The sequence below is a fragment of the Mus caroli genome, chromosome 1, assembly GCF_900094665.2.
Source record: "Mus caroli chromosome 1, CAROLI_EIJ_v1.1, whole genome shotgun sequence".
Classification (NCBI taxonomy): Eukaryota; Metazoa; Chordata; class Mammalia; order Rodentia; family Muridae; genus Mus; species Mus caroli.
Window position 1 is genome coordinate 174,836,901 of NC_034570.1, and position 26,237 is coordinate 174,863,137.

At 45.6% G+C, this 26,237-nt stretch overlaps 1 protein-coding gene and 1 pseudogene across 2 annotated transcripts in view; one reads left to right on the forward strand and one right to left on the reverse strand.

The window, feature by feature from the left end:
• Mark1 (microtubule affinity regulating kinase 1) overlaps positions 1-26,237 on the reverse strand; it is a 100,978-nt gene that overhangs the window by 63,616 nt on the left and 11,125 nt on the right. The gene's annotated exons all lie outside the window — the stretch shown is intronic.
• Positions 10,661-11,364, forward strand: LOC110306089 (annotated as a pseudogene).

Below are 26,237 nucleotides of genomic sequence, written 5' to 3' on the forward strand. Positions count from 1 at the left end.
CTACTGGGCTCCTGAGAGAACGCATGGGCAAGATCACCTCACATTTCCCCAACTCCTCATCCTGCTGAGGACAGAGGAATGCAAATGTGCTCATTCTAGAACAAAAATAAAGGCCAGAATCTAAGGAACGCTCACTCCGTCACGGACTAGGCGAAGACTCTCTAATTGGGGTTCCCTGGGGCACCCTTCCCACTTCACCTCACAAGCTGCCAGGGAACAGCAGAGACTTGACTCCGACACTTCACTGAGCTGTCACTTCATGGGAGGTAAATGGAGGAGAGTCCTCCCACACTGCTCCTGAGCACATATTACATCTGCGTGAAAACTTCCCATCTGAGAGGATGGGCGTGAGGACAGCAACTTCCGTGGAAGGACAATGGGGGCTAGAGTGAGGGGGGCGATACAAGGGGGAATCGGGGAGGAAGGATGACCCCAGGAAGCACGCGTGTCCACGCGCTTGCAGAAACAAACCCTAGAAGGGTGAACATACACACAAGTAAAGCATTAACACACATAAAATAAAATAAATCTTCCTGGGTGGTAGGTTCAAGGCCAGCCTGGTTTGCAGAGCATGTCCCAAGACAGCCAGGGCTACACAGGGAAACCCTACTGTAAAATAAATAAATAAATAACAAATCTTTAAAATAAATAAAATTACTGAAGGTGAGACACAACCTGGAGAGCCATCAGGGGGAATGCGGTTAAATATCCCCATGAAGTAGAGTGCTAAGGAATTAAAGAATAAGATATTCACATGTGCAGTGATATGCATAATCCCTCACATATTCTCAGAAAAGAAAAATCACATGAAGAATCAAATGCTGCCCTATGTCTCAGGAAGCTTTACATCTGTTTATACCACCACACTTTGGCTTCTGTGGAGAAAGAGTCCAGGACCACCCCACCCATCATCAAAGTCACAGAAGCCCCAGATTCCCAAGTTTCTTCTCCATGGAATGGTGTCACGTTTGCACTCGACTTACCCCATTCTCTTACATCCCTCAGTCACCTGTGGGCAGCTTATAGTACCTGACAATGTAGATGCTGTGCAAACAGTTCCTACATTACACTGCTTAGGGAACAGTAAAAGGGAAAAGTCTACAGACGCCCAGTACGGATGCCATTACTGCTTTTAAAGATTACTTTTAGCCGGGCGTGGTGGCGCATGCCTTTAATCCCAGCACTCGGGAGGCAGAGGCAGGCGGATTTCTGAGTTCGAGGCCAGCCTGGTCTACAAAGTGAGTTCCAAGACAGTCAGGGCTACACAGAAACCCTGTCTCGAAAAACCAAAAAAAAAAAAAAAGATTACTTTTAGAACATTCTTGGTTTAATCCAAAAATACAGGCCACAGATACAGACAGCCAACTGTATGTGCACAGAATCCCTCTCCTTGGCAATTCTAGGCTGGAAAGAAGAGTTTATTGGGAACCCTTTGGACATTAAAACTTCTCATCTGTTTGAATCTATCACCTGTCATTGAAAATACTTGAACTATTACAAGTAGTTGGTTCCTATCTCCTAAGCACTGATTTCTTGGTAAATTACCAGATCATGCCTGAACTTCCTCACCAAATGCTTACAGACACTTCCTGTGCTGCCATTTGCCATCTTCAGTTTGTAGCAAACTACAAACCATTCAAATCACACTTAGGACCTGGCACCTAGCACATCACTTCCAAAAACAAACAAACAAACAAAAACAACATCTCCAGGCAACAGTTTCTTCACCTGCGTGACCAACAACAGTGGCTTTGAGCACAACTGTCTTCCAGTCTGTAGATGGAGACAATCTGTGGTTGGAGGTACAGTGAAGCAGCATGACTTGGAAGCAGCCATTGCTGGACCACAGTGGTTACTTCATCTGGCTGCTTCTCCCCCATGCTTTCTGAACTCCCACAGTGTACAGAGTAATCTCACAACTAGCCATAATCCCGCAGCCTCAGACTAGGAAAGCTGCTGCTCGTCCAAGAACAATAGCAAGAACAGTCACTGAGGAAAACTGACAGTGTCTGTCTTCTGTGCCGAGTGCCTGTGTAAACCTAACTTTATTTAAGCCTTGTAAGCCTGAGAAGCCGATAGTGTTACCCATTTCAAATTTGCAGCCAGCAGATGCCAGTTCCAGCAGCCAAATTCCCATGAGTCTCACCGCAAAGACCTTCACTAAAACTGCACTGCTCCTCAAATCTTGCTCCTGCCTTAACCTTAGCAGGCTCTGCATATTCAAACTTTGTCTTAGGACTCCTTCAGAGCTGAGCATTTACAGAGAGCCCACCTTATCAGCCCTCACCCATGTGGTAAGCCTCACAGGACTGGACAGGGGCTTTGCCAATAACCAAAAACGACCTGGTACGAGGAAGAGGCCAAAGACATGACCAGAGAGTTCTTGAGATTGTGATAGTCTGGTCTGGAATGTCCTCTAAAGGCAGGGATGCTGAGGAGTCTGTCCCCAGCAGATGGCACCACTGGGAAGAGAGAGGAACATGGAGGCAGAACCTGGCTGTAAGGGAAAGGCCCAGGGGCAAGCCCTTGAAAGAGATACTGAGGATGGGTCCTGCACTCGCCTTTAATCCCTGCACTCAGAAGGCAGAGGCAGGCAAAGCTGAGTTAAAGGCAGAGTGGTCTACAGGGTGAGTTACAGGACAGCCAGGGCTACACAGAGAAACCTTGTCTTGAAAAAACAAAACAACAAAACCAACCTACCAAACAACAACAATAAAAACCCCAACCAACCAAAAAAAAAAAAAAAAACCCAAAGTATACTGAGACCCTGGCGCCTTCCATGTTCTCTCCTCCCCACCCCTTCTCCCTCCCTCCCTCCATCCCTCCCTCCCTCCGTCCTCACCCTCTCTGTCCTTCTCTCTCCTTTAATCATCTGTGATAGGTGAGAAACTGCTCCATTGTGTCCTCTCTACTGTGGTGTTCTACCTCACCAAATGACTACAGAGACTAAAACTGAGCCCAAACCTAGCTTTCTCCTTTCAAGATGCCTTTCTGAGGTATTCTGAGGTATTCAGTTGGTTGTCACACCCAACTGAATGCATGGGACGTACCATCTCACTGCCCCAAGGACATGTGTAGTCTCTTCTGGCTGTTGCTACATCGAGAACACTGGGCTGAGGAGACCTGGGTCCTCTCTGAGTTACAGCAGTTGTCCTAAGTGTCCCCCTCTGGAATAGATCCAACATCAAAGATGTACCACACCTCAATAGACAGCACCCCAAAACTCAGTGTGACAGGGCCAGTGAGCTGGCTCAGTGGATAAAGGGGCTTACCACCAAGGCTGATGGCCTGAGTTGAAGACCCAGGAACCACAAGGCAGAAGGAGAAAACCGACTCCTACATGTTGACCTCTGACTCCACACATGTGCACACACACTAAATGTAAGTTTAAAATTTTAAGTCATTGGAGTCTGCACACAACCACATGTAAGCACTTTGTCTGCTCCTTTTAACTTACGAGCAAATGGAAGTTGTGAATTGTGCTGCCAAAGAGCTAAGAGAGTTCTGTGAAAATGACGTTAGGGATGCCATAGCCCTCAGGAGGACTTGGTACCACAGCTGTTCTAAAGCAGGGTGTGACTGACCAAGGACATCAATGGGCTCCAAGTGACAGAAGAGGCTGAGAAACCTGGATCCCACGCTACAGCTTGAACTTATGCTGTGAGAAAGGAATGGCCAAACATCTCAGTATACGTAAACTGGAATTACTTTCCCCTGAAGTCCTGCTCATTTCCCACTTACAGTATTCTACTGTTAATGACAAGGCCATGGCAAACAACGCTTCACTGAAGCAAAGCTGGAGACTGCGGCACTGGATCCTAAGCCCTGCCACATAAAGCAGGTCTGTCTACTACCGCTCTGTGCTGTCCCATGTACACACAGGACATGGCTCTTCTCAGAGAGACAGGATGAGGGGGAAAACAAAGACAAGTTCTAAAGAAAAGAATGAGAATAAAAAGAGTAAAGTAAGAGTTCTACTGGAGGTTTTCCCACAAATGTTCTTAAGGAGAAAAAAATAGCATTTTAGGCTTAGTTCAAGAGAAAAGTCAAGCATATAAACTGGAGACCCACAGTAAGCAGTGCCCATGGAGAGCCAACGCTGCTGCAGAGACAGGCATGGGCGCATGAAATGGTCTGAAACGGTGAAGGACAATGGGAAACCTAGTGTGTTTCCACATGACCTGGAATCAATCTGTGTGTACACAGGATGCCTGTGCTCAGGCCACCTGGAGACCTTACCAACCTGACGGCAATGAACCCGTTCAGACGGTGTGCTTAGAAAACAATGTGTATATATCTGCAGTGGCAGCTTTTTTGACTATTGTCATTGCAGCAAAATTATTAACCATGTGACTAGTGTGGACTAGCTTGTCCCACACCGAATAAATGCCATGATAGTGATATAAAACTGCCTGCCATGAGTTATATTTTTCTTTAGATTTACTATTACTCTTTTTAAAGGTGCACATGCATGTGTGTGTAGTGTGAGTGCTGGGAATTGAATTCAGATTCCTTAGAAGAGAAGTACGTGTGTGCTCTCTCTTTCTCTCCCTCCCCCACCCCCTCTCTCTTTTTCTCCCTCTTCTCACTATGCATACCTGTCTATCGAGGAAATGTGTGGATCTGGTTAGCCTCGAATTCTGCCTTTCAAATGCTGGGATTAAAGTCACGTCACCACAGCTATCCAGTGTGTATCTGTAATCAGTGAACCGTCCTGCAGTTCCTAGCCCAGGTGTCTAGGTAGGGAATTGTCTTAGGGTTTTAGATGTGAACAGACACCAGGACCAAGGCAACTCTTATAATAGAAACCATTTCACTGGGGCTGGTTCACAGGTTCAGAGGTTCAGTCCACTATCATCAAGGTAGGAACATGGCAGCATCCAGGCAGGCATGGCGCAGGAGGAGCTGAGAGTTCTATATCTTCATCTGAAGGCTGCTAATAGAATACTGACTTCCAGGCAGCTAGGATGAGGGTCTTACAGCTAACAGCCAGAGTGACACGCCTACTCCAGCATGGCCACACCCTCTAACAGTGCCACTCCCTGGGCCGAGCATATACAAACCATCATAGGAATGAATAACAGAATGCCCAGAAGTTAGCTCCATGACTGAGTTTTCCAGCTCTGGTCACCATTAACACTCACACCGCAAATAAACATGAAAACACTCTTCATTATTTTCATTAAAGGGAAGCACAAAGAACAGAGGAAAATGAAACCCACGGGCTGTTTAAAAGCCATTTAAAGTGATGGTTTCTACTCCATTTCTTACCAACTAATGTTTCAACGGCTAAGCACGCCCCTTCAGCTTGGCAAGCATCTGATTTCCCACTGCTCTCTGCTGACAGAAGTGCTGACATACAATGGAATGCATCGGCTGGAGAACACACGTGGAGTGAGGCACACTCTGGGTTTAAATATGGTTATCAGGTTTGGGGGGAACAAATGGAGGGGGCTAGCTCCAAATAAAGTATTTTTATTAAAATATGGTTTGATTGTTCATTTCCACACACAACTACACAGTGGTCAAAGAAAGGGGTCTGGAGAGATGGCTCAGCAGTTAAGAGCTCTGGCTGTTCTGCCAAAGGACCTGGGTTCAATACCCAGTACCCACATGGCAGTTTACAACTCTCTGTAATTCCATTTCCAGGGGATCTGACACCCTCACATAGACATACATATAAGCAGAACACCAATATACATTTTAAAAATTAAGAAAGAGAAAGAGGTGTAAAGTTTGGCTACCTGGTTTGGATTTTGGAACTTTACCAGTCCAGCATGTCCTTTAAGGTAGGTATTCTTAGGTTTCCACAGTGGGGAAATGAACATTAAATACCAACTTCATTTGCAAAGCCGAGGCAGGAGAACTGCAGTAATTCCAGGCCAACCTATTTTACACAGAATATGCCAAGAATACCAACCAGGCTTAGCTGTTGCACATGCGTGTGCACATACACACATACACACACACACACACACACACACACACACACACACACACACACACCACTGCACTCTAAGTCAGTCAACCCCAGATTCCCAAGCTTATGCTAACCTTCACCCAAATGCAAATGTCTTCTCTGACCACCATTTCAGAGCTTCCCCACCAGCTTCTGTCTATTCTCAGAACTTAGCACTACCCACACTACCTACTTATCTATGTGTGTGCTGCTATATATACTTGTGTTAATCTAACTTCCCCTGTAAGAATAGGAATCTTGACTGACTTATTCTGTATTCCTGATTCCTAGGAACAATATCCAGCATACATAAACAGGACTCAAACTTGTGCTGAGTACACAGGTAATAGAGTGAGGGTGCTGTGAACGTTGGACAGCTGTTAGACCTCATCATTCAGGCATTAGCATTCATGCTGTCCTTTTACTTCTAAACAGTTCTCCTCATTATCTTTGCAGGTCTTCTTCACATCACTCGAGGGCTCCACTGATTCACGTCTACTCGAAGGGACTCTGTGTTTTGGTGTTAGGGATTGCCATTGATGTAGATGATTCACTGAAAAGTTCATCACAGGCTGTCTTAGGGTTTTACTGCTGTGAACAGACACCACAACCAAGGCAAGTCTTATAAAAAAACAACATTTAATTGGGGCTGGCTTACAGGTTCAGAGGTTCAGTCCATTATCATCAAGGTGGGAGCACGGCAGCATCCAGGCAGGCATGGTGCAGGCAGAGCCTCATGAGAGTTCTACATCTTCATCCAAAGGCTGCTAGTGGAAGACTGACTTCCAGGCAACTAGGGTGAGGATCTTAAGGCCACACCCACAGTGACACACCTACTCCAACCAGGTCACATCTATTCCAACAAGGCCACACCTCTAAATGGTGTCACTCCCTGGCCCAAGAATATGCAAACCATCACACAGGCATTTCATTTGTTGCATTTGGTTTTCTCAGTTTGAGACAGGACCTCATGTTGTCCAGACAGGACTGACATCTTTATGTAGACCAACCTGGCCTCAAGTTCAAAGAGGTCTGCCTCAGTCTTTCAAGTGCTAGGACTCCAAGACTGTGCCACCCCCATGCTACTTACGGAAGGATACCTTAAGAACCACATTCTGCTGATGTGGCACTGAGAAACCATCTCTACCAGTCAGGTACTGTCTCATCACACTGTTTGGGTCTGCCCAAGTCACATCTCTAACACAGTATGAGGAAGGTCTGAATGGGTGCATAATGCTACAGAATTGGGAGGGGGAGTTTGGAAAGGGCCTTGGGTGCTTACTGGAAACCTCAGTAAATTTACACAGCTCATAGGTACCCTTTTAATTCTTCAATTCATTATGGCTGAAGTTCTACCTCAACTACTATTTTTTGCTGGCAATAATAATAGGTAAACTAGCTTACTATGGAAGTTCTCACAAACATAAGACAGTCCCAGTGCAACAGAGGATTATATATGTCCTCCACAAAACAGGAAGAACAGGTGTATGTGTATATATATATACACACACATATATATACACACACACATATAAATGCACACATATACAATGTCAGTACACGATGGCAGAGTGCTCTCTTTTAAAAGGCTCACTCTTTATTTTGAGACCATGTCCTCCTATCAGTTTAATATTAGGGTAAGTACACTGAGGTCATAGTGAGTTCCCCCTACACGTCAATATTTGAGAAACAACTGGCAATGCTGTTCCACAGCCAAAAAGGCTTTTATTTTTTACTTTTTGCAAGTCATATCTGTCCATGATATTTTGAAATCTAGGACACACTATCTTAGTTTGGGTTTTATTGCTATGAAGAGACACCATGACTCTTATAAGGAACTCTTATAAAGGAAAACATTTATCTGGGGCTGGCTAACAGTTTCAGAGGATCAGTCCACTGTCATCACGGTGGGAATCATGGCATCATGGAGGCAGACTTGGTGCTGGCGGAGCCAAGAGTTCTACATCTTGATCTGAAGGCAGCCAGGAGGGGACTGACTTCTGCAGGCAGTCAGGAGGAGGCTCTGGATCACACTGGGCAGCCCTGAGCATATATGAGACCTCAAAACCCCAACTCCACGGTGACACATTTCTTCCAACAAGGCTACACTTCCTCCAATAAGGCCATACCTCCTAATAGTGCCACTCCCCACGGGCCAAGCATATTCAAACGACCACAGAAATATAGACAAAAAGAGCATAAAGGCCACCTAGCCAAACTCCACATGAAGAGGAATTATTCTTTATTCATTAACAACTGTCTCTTCATTTATTTTAATTTTTTAACCTTTGTTTCAAAGATTTATTTATTTATTTTATGTATATGAGTACACTGTAGCTGTACAGATGATTGTAAGCCTTCATGTGGTTGTTGGAAATTGAATTTAGGATCTCTGCTCACTCTGGTCAATCCCTCACTCCAGTCGGCCCTGTTTGCTCCAGTCAACTCTGCTCACTCAGTCCCTGCTGGCTCTGGCCCAAAGATTTACTTATTATACATAAATACAGTTACACCAGAAGAGGGCGTCAGATCACATTAGGGGTGATTATGAGCCACCATGTGGTTGCTGGAATTTGAACTCAAGACCTTCGGAAGAGCAGTCAGTGCTCTTACCCACTGAGCCATCTCGCCAGCCCCTGTCTCTTCATTTAATAAAGATCAATTTTCTTTAAACTACTGGACCTACAGTTGTAATACAAACATTAATAAAAATTTTCTGTGTGTTTAAAAATGGCATGGGTCTTACACAGGAAGTACATAAACTTTGTCGCATCCACTACTATGAAAAAAATACTTGGCTGTGTTGGGATTCTTTAGCTTCGCCTGCCATAGATAAACTGAAAGCATGCAGAACATTCATTTCACATGTGTAACTCTTGCCCACAGAGTCTTACTCTGGGACAGTCACAGCTGTCTTCAACCCCCCAAACTTCTAATCCAGTGAGTCTCCCCATGACCCCAGGATTTGCCCACCAAGGCATTGCCTACCTATCTCCTTTCCACAGTCAGATAGACACTAGGATCCTGTACTCCCCAGGAGTACCAAACACTCCCAGGAGCACCACTCCAGCCCTGCTCTCTGCTCTCTCTTCCATACTTGCTTGGCCATCCCCACCAGAATGAAGCCCAGCCATCCTCTTACTGTTCTACACAGATGCAAAGAGACATGTGTCTCTGCTTTGTTTCTTGACCAAAAAATCCCAAAAGAGCCTTACCATCGCTTGCTAACCTCTGTACTTGAAACATCCTCGCTTCCCCCACCTCTAAGCCTTCCATTCCATGCTCTCTCCTACGCCCCACAGCTCAGCTGCTGTCCTTGCTTTGCACAGTTCATTAACAACACAGAGAATACTAGAGAACCACTCAGTCATCAAGCTGCATCACAGCGTCAAACCTAACTCCTGACTCCTGGAGTCTCGGCCACCAGGAAATGACTCTGCTGCTATCAAAGTCCAGAGAGTACAATGGGAGCTGCAGAAAACAAAGGAATAAAAAAGTCACCTGCGCATCATGCAGAACTGCTGGGTCGGGTCACGTTGACAAGCCTAATGCCAGTAAAACAGTAGAGGCGGACTTGGTGGGAATAGGTTGACTCAAAAACCGGAGAGGAACAACAGGAGCTTACAGACAGTAACAAGAGCGACTTTTAGGACTGGTGTAGATATGGGCAAACAGAACTCGGACCAGAGTTGGAAGGGAACAGGTAGTCTTAGCATAGCTGTCTCTTCTAACACTAGACACAGTGGCATGTTCTCATGCTTTCCCACATGTTCACGTATGTGAATAGTTGGTCCCTAGCTGCTGGCTGTCTGGAAAGGTTGTAGAACCTTGAGGAGGTGAAGCCCTGCCAGAGAAGTGGGTCACCAAAAATGAGCCTGGGGCTTCCTGTCCATTCTGTTTCCTGACTGGACGCAATGTGACCAGCCAGCCTTCCTTCCCTGGCCAGCACTTCTGTCTGTTGCCATTTTTCCTTGCCATGACACTGAGTCCCTCTGCAACTATATGCCAAATGGACAGAGAACCAACGAGTTCTGCAGCATGGCAGGAAATAACAAAGTGGACACTGAAAAACCCCTCCCAACGATTCTGAACATGTATGGAATATTAGGATCCACCTAGACAGCCTAAACTTCTTTTGTTTGATCTTAAATGTTTATACGTATGGGTGCTTTTCCTGTATACATGCCTGTGCATCACATGTGTGTCTGCCTCGTGCCCACAAAGGCCAGAAGAGGGTGTCAGATGCCTTGGGACTGGAGTTACAGATGGTTGTTTTCAACCATATCAGTGCTGGGAACCTAACCTGAGTCCTCTGGAAAAGCAGCCAGTTGTATGTACTGCTGAGCCCTCGCTCTAGCCCCAGCCAGACCTGTTTTTAAGAGGAGTAATGTATATTCAGATGCATTTAATTTGACCAAATTATTTTGAACTGTTTTCAGAGAATAAATCCCTTTGTGCTTGCTTGCTTGCTTTCTCCCTTCCCCCTCTCCCCTCCTCTCGATTTGTTGTTTTGTTTTTTGAAATAGGGTTTTTCTGTGTAACAGAGCCCTGGCTGTTCTGAAACTTGCTTTGTAGACCAGGCTGGCCTCAAACTCACAGAGATCCACCTGCCTCTACCTCCCAAGTGCTGGGATTAAAGGTGTGCACCACCATGCCCAGCCCCTGGATGCTTTCCATAAAGATTGTACAGTGTAGCCTTTCCTCTGGCGGCGGCCATCAGGTGAGCCAAGATGGGTGCATACAAATACATCCAGGAGCTATGGAGGAAGAAGCAGTCCGACGTGATGCGCTTTCTTCTGAGGGTCGGCTGCTGGCAATACCGCCAGCTCTCTGCGCTGCACAGGGCTCCCCGCCCCACCCGGCCTGATAAAGCTCGAAGACTGGGGTACAAGGCTAAGCAAGGCTATGTCATTTACAGGATTCGTGTCCGCCCTGGTGGTCGTAAACGCCCAGTTCCTAAGGGTGCAACTTACGGCAAGCCTGTCCACCATGGTGTTAACCAGCTGAAATTTGCCCGAAGCCTTCAGTCTGTTGCTAAGGAGAGAGCTGGGCGCCATTGTGGGGCTTTGAGAGTCCTGAATTCCTACTGAGTTGGTGAAGATTCCACATATAAATTTTTTGAGGTCATCCTCATTGATCCGTTCCATAAAGCTATCAGAAGAAATCCTGACACCCAGTGGATCACCAAACCAGTCCACAAACACAGAGAGATGCGTGGGCTGACATCTGCTGGCCGAAAGAGCCGTGGCCTTGGAAAGGGCCACAAGTTCCACCACACTATTGGTGGTTCCCGCCGTGCAGCCTGGAGAAGGCGCAATACTCTCCAGCTCCACCGTTACCGCTAATACACGTGATATTTGTAAAATTCATATCCAATAAACGATTTAGGACAGTCAAAAAAAAAAGATTGTACAGTGTAACTTTTAGTATGAGTAGTTAAATAAAAACATAGCCTCAGTCAAAGATTGGAGTCTTTCAAATAAGGGGAGTCAAAGAAGGATGATATTGTGATACACCCCAAAAATAAACTGTAAATCTTCTCCCTAGCTTTCCGGAGAGAGAAGTGTGGCCATTTAGTGGGGAAATTACGCATAGGGATATAGCAGGAAATCCAAATTATCTCCAAATTAACAATTCCTGCAGACCCTAAACTCCACTGCATTCTCCTGGCTAGTTCAGTTGCTTCTGGAAGTCAAGGGCAAGAGTGTTTGTAGCCCAGGTCAGGATCATGGTGAAACTAGTGGTTCCCAAGCCCCGCCTGTGGTTACTTTCCCAGTTCTGAACAGCATGGACTCCGAGCTTGCCAGATCTAAATAACCATTCTCTGGCCTATGACCTCAGGGCTATTGTACTAGGAGAGGACAGGTAGAGGTGGTCAGAGCACCCGTGCCTTACTCAAATAGGAAGCCACAAGCAATACTGGGCAGACTGACTGCATGCAGAGTCCTGTCCTGTAAAGAATCTAGAATTTAGCTCAGTGGAGAAATAACTCTGTAGCGAGCCTCAGGTCCTAGATTTAGTCCCCAGCAGCAGAGCACGCACGGGGGTGGGGGTGAGGGGGGGGTGGGAGATGGAAGGACGGTTAATCCATCTCACCTCCCAATCTCCTGTTTGACCTGTGTAGAGCACAGATGAATCTGAGATAATATGTTTTCAACACCTTAAGCTGTGTTAATTCCACTCACACCTGCTGTTCTATATGTGGTCTCCTTCTTGGATCAAGTCAATCTACGCTGGCACCCTGCATGTAGCTGCTGACCTGAGTGCTGTCCCCTGTGCGTGTCAGTAAAGAACAAGTGAAGCTTTGCCGCCCTCGGGATCTTCCTCATAGCTATCACAATCTCCAGCCTACGTCACTACCGTCTAGTCCACAGCTATTCCCCCTCAGCATGCAGGAGTTCCAAACCACATCATTCTCACAGAGACTGCCCTGTGCCTCTCTGGACAAAGGCTCCTGCCCACTAGATGCCGGTAGTTCTCCACTCCCACTTGGAATAACAAAGATGTCTCCAAACATCATCAGATATCCCTCAGGAGGCAAGATTTCCGCAACTGAGAAGCACTGATTCCAATACTAGTCCATTTTGCCATACTGACAGGATCTGGCAAACAGTACATAGCAATCCAAGACACGCTGTAAGAATGGAGAGAAGCACAAACCTCAGAACCCAGGGGCCTGTGTGCGGCTGCACTTGGGCTGTCTGTCCCAAGCAGGCATCATCTGTGCTGTGATAAGATCAAGTTCTACAATGCAGGTAACCTAAGTCTGCCGGTCTTAAAAGGAGGCTGGAACGGCAGCACTTTGTGACAAGCCTAAGCTGTCATGGGGAGGCTGTGCTCTTGAACCTGAAAGCTAGATGGGGCTTCAAGCAAATGTCAATGGCAGACGGGCGCCCACTGTAGACTCAGGCTGAAGGAGCCCGAGGCTACTGAGTCACTGAAGGAGTGACTGAAAGCTCAGAGCCTCAGGCTTTTGGAGTTCTCTGTTAGCAAACAGGCACTGAGGTATGGGCCGTAAACCTCCCAAACACAACCTGGAATGCCACAATCCACAATGTTGAAGTCCTAAAAGATCAAAATTCCTAAAGTCTAAATTCTCAAAATATCAAAATCCTAGTAATACAATACTGGGGAAGAGTTTAAGTATTTTTTTTTTCTTTAAAGAAATACTTATTTACAATGAAAGGCGAGTTATCTGAGAAACAATTTTAAAAGACTACACTGGGCTGAGGAGAGAGCTTAGTGCATACAGTGTTACTGGGGCCTTCAGTTCAGAGCCCCAGGCATCCACAGAGAAAGCTAAGTGTGACCACAGGCACCTGCAGTCCCAGCATGGGGACCTGCAGACAGGCAGAGCCCAGAGCTCCCTGGCCAGCCAGCCTAACTCACAGCAAGTGCTAGGTCAGTGACAGGCACTGTCTCAAAGGTAAGGTGGGAGACAATACAGGAGGATGTCAACCTCAGCATCTGGTGTCCACATGCGTCCTCACGGAAACACCCACGCATGCACCCACACACCCATGCATGCACCCATGCATGCACCCATGCACCCACGATTCCATAGGCCACTCTGCACAATCAAAAGGCAATATTAGCATGCATTTTTAAAGTAAAAGTACTCCAGGAGACTAGTGAGTTACACAAGCATAATAGTCCTAACTAGCTCAATCTTATTATTCGTAAGTAGTGTATACACATGCCACTACCACTGGCAATTGTGTGGACCAGTCTTCTAACCAGATCTGCTTGAAACACTGTGACAAACTGTCTTCTTGAAGAGATCCAACAAGCCCCCAAATGGGCCCAAAGCATCCATATCTCAAGATCTTTCTCTTTCACAAAAGCAGATGGACAATAAGGATGCCTTTCATTTGTTGAGGAAGTTTCCAGGCTTTTAGTACACACAACACTTACGCACAAAGTCAACAGGAAAATGGACTTTTAAGATTGCAAATTTGGGCCAGAGAGATGGCTCAGTGGCTAAGAGCACTGGCTGCTCTTCCAGAGGTCCTGAGTTCACTTCCCAGCAACCACGTGGTGGCTCACAACCATCTGCAGTGGGGTCGGATGCCCTCTTCTGGTGTGTCTGAAGAGAGCAATGGTGAATACATAAAATAAAATAAAATGTCCCAAATTTGCAAAACAACAGTAATAGAAAAAAGAAATTAGAATTCTACAAATAGCTTCATACAATTTATACCACCAGCACTGGAAATGATGTGAGGATGAGACACTCAGCCTGGCCAACAACTTAAGACAGTAGAGCAAGAACTACAGCGACAAAGTCAAAGCTGAAGAAACCCTGGCACACAAAGCACATGGCAGCTGCACATGCACTGCTACCGTGTAGATGGCAGCAAAGCCCTGGCGGAGGCTCCCTGTCACTAACTGCACCTTGAGGCTATACACCTGATGGACAGCAGCTCCTCTGAGGGACATGGCTGCCCCTCAGAACTTGCACTTCCATTGCTTTCCACCACACTCGCTGGGTACAGATCACAAAGTTGATGAAGACAATACTGGTAACAAACAGCAGCAATGTCTTCCTGTCTCACCTTCCTGAAAGTGTGTTCCAACCAGCCTGGAAGTCACTGTGCTAGCCTCGTCGAGGTGTATGCAGCTTTGATTCACCTACAGTTCCTGCAGACATCAGCTGGGCTAGGTCCAACCAGCCCGGAAGTCACTGTGCTAGCCTCGTCGAGGTGTATGCAGCTTTGATTCACCTACAGTTCCTGCAGACATCAGCNGGGCTAGGTCCANCCNGCCCGGAAGTCACTGTGCTAGCCTCGTCGAGGTGTATGCAGCTTTGATTCACCNACAGTTCCTGCAGACATCAGCNGGGCTAGGNCCANCCNGCCCGGAAGTCACTGTGCTAGCCTCGTCGAGGTGTATGCAGCTTTGATTCACCNACAGTTCCTGCAGACATCAGCGGGGCTAGGNCCATCCTGCCCGGAAGTCACTGTGCTAGCCTCGTCGAGGTGTATGCAGCTTTGATTCACCGACAGTTCCTGCAGACATCAGCGGGGCTAGGCCCATCCTGCCCACCACTCTGCATCCTTCCCACATGCAGAGATCACAAACCTCTCCCTAGAATGCTTATTTCTGCTCCTACTGTCAATACGTTTCCCCAATGGGAAATGCAGTTTGGGGATTTCAGCTCTTAGGATGAACATTCAGCATTTTAACCTTCAAGGACTGTACTTGGGGGGGGGGGGGGGCGGGGGTTGAAACTTTAGAGATGACAGCATTCCTGGAGTGTGTCTTTCAGGATTATAACTAGCACTGTTCCTGGCTTGCTTCTGGAGAGCAGTAGAGATTCATCAGTTGACCACAGGCCACCCATGTACTATTCACTGCAGGCTTCACCATTAAGCCCTGGGGCTCATCTGACTGTCCAGTCAAAAACAGAGCATCTCAAGCAATGTTTCGTGTCAAACAGACAGAGTATATATGAGGGCTTGAGCAGGCTCTATAGGCACAGATGCCCTGACCTGCTATTCTATAATGGTTCCTGTTGGGTCAAAATCCACATCTACAGCTTCACTGGGAAGTTTTCTATGACCAAGTCACAGCATAAAGAGAAATTTAAGCCTTGTTTATAATTGGTTTCGTACATTATACTGATACCTGCCACTCTACCCCTGCTGCCCAAAATATAGACAGGTAGGACACTGTAGCCAATACTAAAGTCTCATTGTAGGAGAAACCATGGAGGCAAAATTACCCAGTAAGCCGCTCTTAGAATGTTACACATGCTTGGTTGTTTTCTTACAAATAAACAGAATATGAAGTATGAACCTTTAGGGGTTCAGAGATTGGTACTAATGGCTTTGTTGAACAACCACAGACTTAGAAGGTAAAAATTATTTTTAAATTAATGAAAATCAAATATAAACAATGTCCAGGAATGAGCGCATGTGGGCATAACTGTGTCCCATCTACAGCAGTCTTCAAAAGTGATTCACACCCAGCACATCAGCCACCTTTCTCTATCTACCCATCCTTGACCATAAAGTAGCCCAGGTAACAGAGTTGAAGCTCTGTGGGCCTAGCAAGATAGACGAGCATTCTCCAAAGCTCATCTGTCAAAGGCACAGAACAACACTAGGCTCCCCAAACAGCACCATACATTGTGGGGATGGGGAAATGGTGTTATGGCTGACCTGCTGGCACACTAACTGTTGTTGTGCTGTGACAGACCTTTATCTATCCTCATCATCCTTACTGGGTAGACGTTTTCTATAGATAAGGACTTGTCTTCTTTCCACGGTATTACTACAAACCCTCTGCTGGAAGACATACAGAGTAAAACTTCCCGTTGTGGTGTTTCCACTATCACAGCACTGCTTTTAATTTAAGCAAAAAATGTGTTTTGCAGCAGATGAAGCATGAAAATGAGCTCATGTTTGGAGAAATCACCAGTCTCACTTCATCCCTCGATTTGTAACTCTGATGCAGCTGGCTTGATAAAACACTGGAATGGCCTCCTGGAGACTGTGTTACAATGCCAGCTCAGTGACAAAGCCTTGCAGAGCTGGGATAGCATCTCTGAGATGCAAAATGTATTCCGAATCTATAACCGATGCATGGTGCTATGTGTCCTGTCCAACATCTTCAGGCAAGAACTAAGGCAGCATATTAGGGGTAGCTCCTGTAATGATGACCCTCACAGATCACTATAATTCTGGGTAATTCTGGACAGGGTGTGTCTATCAGACATCAGAGCAATGGTCCACTGAGCTACAGCTGAGATTTCTCTGTGACAGGGAATCAACAGGCAATGAAGTTTACTCTATTAGCTGGAATGACCGATCCTGACTGTCAGGAGGGAACTGAGCTCTGCCGCAGAACACCTGTATGTGGAGTACATCTTACATGAAGAGGCTCCAGTGGGCCCCTCATCCTGCTCTCAAGTCCTGAACTCAGTAAATGGAAATTTATATCAAGCCAAGATAAGCAAGAATTCTGATGGCACAGACCCCTGAGGAATGAGTGTGTTCACTCCCTCAGGCAAGGAACTATAACCAGTGGACAATCTGCTGAGCCCAAGAAATGTGGTCTTAGTAGCAGAAGAATGTTTACAAATCTACCTGTGACCACACGACTGACACAGAAACAAGGGCTCCAAGATGGTTTTTCCTTACTTTGCTATGAATGTATCTGAGTACAAATTCTTTTCTTTCTTTGTTTAAAATTCTCCTTCCCATTTCCCTACCATCTAAGTTAAAGTGTTAACATTAGAACTCCTTAGCTTCGTTTTATGGAAGAATTAGGATATCTTTTGTTATTTAAAACCACTGCTTCATGGTAGGCAAAAGAATAATCTTGCTGTTGTCATTATTGGCAAATTAAATCTGGTTTAGAGAAATGTAGAGACATTCCATACTTTCAAAAGATGTCCAAATTGACAAGGGATAGGCTATTATGGTTTCTAGTGTGCTGACTGAGTAGAACTAGAACTCAGTTTCCCAGAATTCTTTCCTCCCTGTGGTCCTGGGTTAGAACAGGCCACAGGAGACATTTACACAAGATTTGGAAGGCAGAGATGAGAATGGTAGCATTCATAGGTGCTAAAGGCCAGTGCAGGGCCAGACACAGCTGCAGTGTCTGACATAGCTGATGTGCAGGCTTGTCATACCAGCTCACACATACATGTGCAGTGGCCAGGCCACACAGTGCCCCAGCTCCCTCTCATTGATGACCTGCAGGTAACTCAGTCACCCTGCACAGGTGCTGTCTTAGACAGAAAGCGGTGGGCAGACCTGTCCCAGTGTGGCCTTGCAGATCCCCACGTGGACTGAATCTCCCTCACCTCATCCATCTTGCCTTTCTGAGCCCTGGCCCTGAGGTCTAGCCGCCTAATACCTGCGTGTGAAGCAGCAATTATTCACAGAATGCTTAACCTTCCCCCAAACCATGCATGTACAATCCCACAGGGAAACCTTATTCTATATCACTCATAGGCCCCCACTTCCCTGAATTCTGAATTCCAATGCATTAATGTATGTCAGACTTCCATATGTCATTACTATGCTGTTACATAAACTTGACTAAGATAAAATTAATCTTCCCTAATTAAAAAATTCTTCAAATATTTTTTTAGAAAACAGAGGAGAAATATATTGCTTTAAGAAGAAGCAAGATACACACAGAATACAAATAAACAGTTTCTCACACTAGCCCCTAAACCTTGTTCATCAGCTATTACCAACAATTCCTAAGGAGTAAAACTAGAAAGATGATTCAGAAAGCCTGGCAGGAGAAAAACATTAGATTCTAGTACACATGTGACACTATCAAAATTAACTTCAGCCTGTAAGTTCTGTTTTGGCATGGGGGTCCAGTGAAATCAAGGATGTCTCTGTAGGATCCCACAAGCTTAAAGCAGTGATCAAATCAAATGAATTTGTACTCAGCAGAGGAGCAGTGTCTTAGCTAGGGTTTACTGCTGTGAGCAGACACCATGACCAAAGCAACTCTTATAAGGACGACATTTAATTGGGGCTGGCTTACAGGTTCAGAGGTTTAGTCCATTATCATCAAGGTGGGAACATGGCAGCATCCAGGCAGACATAACGCAGACAGAGCTGAGAGTTCTACATGTTCATCTGAAGGCTGCTAGTGGAAGACTGGCTTTCAGGCAGCTAGGATGAGGGTCTTAAAGCCCACACCCATGGTGACACACCTACTCCAACAGGACCACACTTCTAATAGTGCCACTACCTGGGCCAAGCACATACAAACCATCATGTTCCATTCCCTGGCCTCCACAGGCTTTTCAAACACATGAGTCTATGGGGGTTATACCTAGCCATAGCATAATTTAAAAAGTACATTTAGTCCAACTTCCAAAGTCCCCATAGTCTATAGCAGTCTCAACAATGTTAAAAGTTCAAAGTTCAAAGTTCAGAGTCTCTTCTGAGATTCATCTGATTACTTAACTGTAATCCCCAAAGCAAGGCAGGAAACCATCTGGGCAAACTCCAAACTCTAAATCTCAATGTCTGATTTCAAGGTGCTCTTCATATCTCCAACTCCTTTTTTATCTTTGATGATTGCAACAAACTTCTTTCTCCTGGGCTGGTTCCACTCCCTGTTAGCAGCTTTCCTCAGCAGATAGCCCACAGATTTGGCATCTCAAACATCTTGGGGTTTCCTAGGCAACTTCAATATTACAGCTTCTTGTTTCAATGTCTGGGAATCCACACATGATCTTCTGGGCTCCTTCAAAGGGCTGGTGTCACTTCTCCAGCTCTGCCCCCTTGTAGCACTCTAAGCTCAGGTTGATCCACTCCACTGCTGCTGCTGTTCTTGGTGATCATCCCATGGTACTGGCATCTGCAATATGCTGCGGTCTTCTGCTGCAACTAGGCTTCACCAATAGGCTTTCTTCATGGCAACAAGCCTCAACTCCTTTGCATGGTCCCTTTAGTCCCGGGCCATCAACTACAACTGAGGCTGTACCTTTGCCAGTGGCTTTCCATGGCTTCTCACAATGCCAAGTCTCAGCTGCTCTTTGTGACCCCTTCATGCCTTCAAAACCAGTACCACCTGCATGACTCTTACACATTATCAAATACAGCTGCAGCATGAGGTTCAACCTTGGCTGTCTCTGGAACACAACTCTTTGTGCTCTCAAAAAAACACTTCCCAGAAGATGTCACCTCAGTGGTGCTGGTCTCTTCTTAATCACCACTAATTTCTTAGCTCCAGCTAACCAGCATCAATTGCCCCAGTAGTCCCTTCTATTTTGACTCTAAAGCCAGAGCCACGAGGCCAAACCTGCCGAGTTCTGCTACTTGCAGGAGCTGGAACATGGTCCTCATATTACATTATCACCAGCTTCCTCTTTTCCAGCTCCTTCACTGCCTAAGCTTGGCTGTCCTGGGACTTGCTCTGTAGCCTGACTTTGAACTCAGAGATCTGCATGCCTGTCTCCTAAACACTGAGATTAAAGGTGTGGTCCACCAGACCTGGATTTAAGTTTTTCTTCACCTAGAACTTGCTCTGTCCCAGGCTGGCCTTGAACTCAGAGATCTTTGGCTTTATCTTCTGGGATTAAAGGTGTGTATGGCCATGCCTGGATCTAAATTTAGCGGGGGTAGTATCTTGCCCCAAAGTCCCATTCCCTTAATGTGCTATCTCCTAGAATACAGGATTCAGCATTTCACTTCCTGGTGCCCTTTTAATACTCGAACCACACATTTTATATTTTTCCTTTCTAAGCTTGCTATGTTTGTTCAAAATGCTCTTCATCAGACTTAACCAGAGAACAAAGTCTCTGCTAGGCTTTTTTTTTTTTTTTTAGACCTCCTTTGTCAATGCAATTAATATAAATCCCTTTACCTTAGCCTCAGGTAGACTCTCCAGACAAGGGCAAAAACCAGCTACATTCTTCACCAAAATACCACAAAAACAGTCTCTATACCACATACAGACATTCCTCTCCTGAAACCTCTTGGGCCAGGTCTGCACAGCTCAAGTCGCTCACAGCAACAAAGTCTTCCATAGTCCTACTAGGATGGCTCACTGAACCCCACTTAAAACATTCCATGGCTTTCCAAATCCAAAGTCCCCCCAAAATCCACATTCTTCCAAACAAAAGCATGGTCAGGCCTATCACAGCAATATCTTGGTCTCTGTACAAACTTCTGTCTTAGGATTTTACTGCTGTGAACAGACACCATGACCAAGGCAACTCTTATAAGGACAACATTTAATTGGGGCTGGCTTACAGGTTCAGAGGTTCTGTCCATTATTACCAAGGTGGGAACATGGCAGCATCCGGGCAGGCAAGGCACAGTCAGAGCTGAGAGTTCTACATCTTCATCTGAAGGCTGCTAACAGAATACCAACTTCCAGGCAGCTAGAATGAGGGTGTTAAAGCCCACACCTACAGTGACACACCTACTCCAGTAGGGCCACACCTTCTAATAGTGCCACTCCCTGGCCCGAACATATACAAACCATTCACAAACATGGTTTATATGAAGAACATACGGGGAAAGGCAAGTGTGGAGAAACAAGGATTTGGGGCAAGGGGAGGTACACTCATCAGCAACTGACTCTCTTTACCTTGGTTCTGGTTCTCCAATTCTCTGGTTCCCGTGTTAAGTACTTACTATTGAAAAGTGTGTTACATACAGCCATCCAGTTGGGTGTGCCTTACCCTCAGGAAGGAAATGTGCCTAAAGTCACACACCTTATTGTCAGACGCTAATAAACACAGAGGTGTTTGCTCTATAAAGTGTGGGCTCTTAAGCATCACATAAGAACCCAGGTGCACCTGTTCCCACCAAGGCTGTCCTTGCACCCCACAACTCTCCTCTATAGAAGACTTGACTTCCCTGCTCCAGCCACTGAACTTCCACTTTGACTCTCCTACATTCAATGAAGCATCAGCAAACCAGAGAGTTACAGTTCATATTATATTTAATGCCTTTTTGGTATTCAAAGTAATGTAAACTCAGGATGCAAAAAATCAAAATTTCTTTAAAAATGAAGATGATGTATAATCCTGTCACCCTGAGACAGATACAGTGAAATGCTGACATGTTTACATGTCCAACCTTTGTCTCAGTGTAGGAACTGTAATACAACCACCACCACCACCAGCAGCAGCAGCTTACAGAGGTTCTATGTATTCTATGTGGGTTCACAGCCCACAATACTTGAGGAGACAGGCTCTCTGATTCCCCTTAAGCCTGTGGCATAAGGAAGTGACTTCTCCAGGTTACCAGGGTCTAGCTTTTACAGACCAAGGAATTCCTGAGAGCCACTCTCTCTGGTCTCCTCAGGCCAGCCCTCAGGCTGACATCAGGGAGCTACTAGGGTGAGTTTGTAGTTTAGAGGCTCCTCTCCCAGCTATTCCTGGACTGTTAGCCAAACTGTTCCTCTGGGAGGTCTTCACTCACCACAGCCTGCCAGGAGACAGTGAAGTTTATACAACCAAGTCTCCAGAGAATAAATGAACACATCTGCCTAAATTAATTCTAAAAATATGGTGTTAAATTCCCTCGCAAACTTCCTCATGGTTTTATTCCCACAGTACCAAAGTGTTACAGCAGATTCACCTCTGAAATTGTAAGGTGTTTTTTTTTTTCTTTAAATCATTATATTTGATTAACACTAGAACAGTCAAAATTTTATTCTAGGACCTTCAATTCACTTACATTAAGCTAATCTACCAAATCCAATAATTATTCAACGTGCACATCATTTTTTAATGTCCTGGAATTTCCGTTGGTGACTTTAACTATGTACACGAACACAGTGAAAGAGGTCTCTACCCAGCATGCCTTGGAAGTTCACAAAAAACAATAACCAGAACTTTAGAGGTAAGTATTGTGTCTCGCCCGAGTTTAACTCCTAGCACCGACCAGAGTGACAGGAGGAGAGCAGCACCTCACACAAACTGTCCTCTGACATCGTGTGTGCTGTGACACATGCACTGCTACAGTGTCCCGCCCTGCTTGTGCTAAAACATTTTTAAATGTGTCTACGTGACGCTACCTTAGATCTTTAAATCCTTCATTATTTCCAGCACACAAGTAGAGATTAATTGCATGCATTTACCGGGCATTTCCAGCATAGATATTCTGTACACAGCACACATGCACGTGTGAGAAGGAGAAGGTACTTCCCTGCTGTGTTCTGGCTGTTTCTAAAGCAGCAAGGGCAGTTCTGCCAACTGTGGTCACCACTGCTTGATTGAGGGGGCAATCCTTGGTCTCAAAGAGTGCATCATTACATGTAGAACAGACTTAACTAAAGTCACAGTTCGGTTCGAAAGCCTGTCCCAGATTACATCACAGTAGAATCAGCAAGGCAAGTAAGACTGGATCTTGGGAACACAGCCACCTCCTCCTTCTTACTCTCTCACCATTTTGTTTCCCTCCTCTCCTGGAGAAGAGGGTAGAGGGGTAGGTGAGGCAGCTGTCTATATTCCAGATGTTCCTTCTTAGGTGTGTTTTAGGTACTGTGACTCAGGACAAAGCACTGACATAGCATGCCTGAGGCTCTGGGTTCCACTGCCAACACTAAGCCTCAGTTTAAACAAGTGTGCCCTGGTACATACATTTCTTTCTAATTGGGTGATTCAAGTAGTTATACATAAAGAATCAGGATGGACCAATAACACCAATTAGTACTGCTATTTGGTTATACAGCATTTCTGTGAAATGTGCAAGATAGTTTCTAAGTATGGACCCAAATGAGAGGCAAGAGCCTCAAGAGAACAAAGTTATGTGACTTGTTGGAGAGAAACTAGCCGCCAATCCATTTGCATCCCAGCTTCCTGATTTCTGTGGAAAACAGACTGGGAAACTGCCCTTGAAAAGCAAGGATGCCACTCTTAAATTAAACGAAGATAAGAGATAGTGTTATAAACACAGTCCAACTCAGAAAAAGCAGTAAGTACACAATCTTCCTCCTAGGTTGCCCGTATTCAACAGGCTAAAAGCAGAAAGGCTGACAGCACCGTCACCAGCTTTGGCATGCATTAACCCTTTCTAGCCCAGTGGTCCTCAAACTTTGATATCAAACAACCCTCTCACAGGAGTTGCCTAAGACTATCACAAAACACTGATATTTACATTATATTACAACTCATAACAGTAGCAAAATTGCAGCTATGAAGTAGCAACAAAAATAATTTGATGGTTGGGGATCACCATAAGGCACCATGAGGCACTATATTAGAAGGTCACAGCAATAGGAAGGTTAAAATCACAGTCCCTTGATATCAGCTTGTCTTCATTTTTAAGCCCACAGAAACTTCCTTCTGAGCACTAAGTGACTGAAAGTGGCTAGGGGTTCTCCAACCTTGCTCCTAATACACACCACTACAGTGAGACCTATTTGGGATTCCATTATGAAATGGGAATCGTCTCTTAACTAATGGCAAAGAAAAATGTATTCAATTCTTATGTTTCTGAAAATAACCTTACTTAGGGAAGAGCAGAAAATAACCTTACTTAGGGAAGGCATCTTATCTAATGCCAAATGATCAGACTTGGAAACAAACATTCGAGTAATAGTATGCAGATTACATTTAAGGATGTACACACACACACACATATGCATATCACAACAATTAATGAAAAAGAATCCATTAATTTGAAAGACAGCAAAGAGGGGTGTGTGGGAGGGTCTGAAGGGGGGACAGGGGAAAGGAAATGGCGCGATTGTATTATAATCTCAAAAATAAAAGAAATGTTTTAAAAAGAAAAAACAATGAGGAAGACTTTATCCAAAGATACTTCAGTACTACACTGTGAAAGAAAGGCTTTGCTCAATGGGAGCAAGAAGGGTTGAGGGCACGGAAGACGACTAAGAAGACAGCGCAGGAAGGACACACTACTCCGTCAGATCCTGAGTAGCGTTCACTAGTGTCTAGTGTGGAGTCCTGTGCCAAGGCTGACCTGCAAATACAGGGCAGACACAGAAGACCTAGCTGAGGTAGCTTGGAGAGGCCCAACTGTCCTGGTCAAGCTGTCACGGACAGTGACTCTTCCCCAAGCCTGTTTCCCAGGTCCAAAGGGTCTCTGTAAAGGGAAAGAATGCTAGTGAAGGTTTTCCATGGGCGGTGGGCGGCGGCAGCGACAGAGCAGTCTGCAGGATTTCAAGTCTGGGATGTTCATGGCACAGAGGCTCCAAGTCTACAAGTTGAACAAGCTGACCTTCCACTAAACCCTCCTCAGGGTTGGGTGGCTTCTGGACTAGTTCTTGCTAAGGATATTGGGACCCTCTACTCTCTGTCCAGCCCTCTCCCTTTCTAAATACATGCGGCTCTGCCTCCTGCCCTGTCCCCTCCTCCTTCTCAGCACTGTGACTCCAGCAGCCCTTGCCTTCGGTTCTCCTCAGTCACATGACTGGGAGAAGCTGTAGCTTCTACTGCGCTTGCTTTTACCTCTGTGCCCTGCTCCCTCTGGGCTGAGTCCTCCAGAGCAGGGCTCGCTCGGGTTTCATTGCTTTTGTCTCCTAACCATTTTCAATTATGATGAAGTGAATAGAAAAGGCAATAGAAGAAAACCTCTTTCAGGCAGTGCAAGCTGCACCTCTGACCCCAGAGGAAGGCAGCCATGCTAACCCTGTCACCATGACCTTTCCCAACAGGTCATGAAGATCCTGGGCAGTGCCTAGGCTGTTTACTCCTTAGCCTGAGCAGATAAGAGGGCCAAGGCACCAAGGGCACCGTGGGGGCTCGCCTATTGTTTGGGTGTGTCTGGTCTTTGATTTCCACGTGGTATCCAGTCTCCATGGCTAGCCACACAGAGCTGGGAAAATGGAGGGAAGAAGGTGGATTCTTCCTTAGCCCCTTTCATCTGGGAGCCCCAGGTGCCTCATGCAGCTCCTGGGTAGCCTCCAAACCAGCCAAGGGCCTGGCATTCTCTATTGCTGTCTCTGCTCGTGAAAAGACAGTCATCACTTTTGCCTCTCTACTTGCTGAAGCCACTGGCTACAATCCCTCACAATGTCTACAATGAAAGGCGGACCTGTGCAGTCTCCATGGGCACACGAACCAGTGCTTTTTGAGTGGATGCCTGAAGCAGGAAGGTTGGGGAAGTATCCCCGGGCCTTAAACTAGAAACGCTCTAAGAACACGTGGTCGGTGTTGAGAGATCAGGAGGTGAATTAGAAACAATCTCCCCTCATAAACTCATCACACTGGTAATAAATGAAAATGGACTTTGGTTCATTAAATCATTAATAAACTATAGAAAATATTAATTTAGGAAATATACAGAAGCAACACTGGTATGCACCCCATTTGAATGAGGAAGAGAGTTGACAACAGGCAAGTCTAGAACAAGGCTAAAGTCTGACAATGGTTACAGCATAACCTCTCAACTTTAGCTCTAGGGCCTCTAAACTAAACTGTTTAATAATGGACGCCCATAAGAACAGCGACTCACAAACTGCGTATGAAGTACCTTACAGATGATGCACACTAGAAAACTGAGCGCGCTGATTTCTAACAGGGCAAGCTTTTCTGTGGTGAGTAAACAATAGAGACAGTGCACAACGAATCGGCTCTTGATGTGGCCTAGGTTTAGTAACACGAGACAGAAAACTGAAGGGCAGAAAGCTGAAAGCTCTCTTTCTGCCCATACCTGATTTCAACAAGAAAGCACCTCACAGAAGTGCGTTTAGTAGGCCACTTTATTTAATTACACTTAATTTATTACGATATTCAGATTTTAATAATCTATCAATTATAAACCCCAGTGAAAGTTCAGCTAGCAAACTTCTACCTTCCTGATGACAAGCAACGATT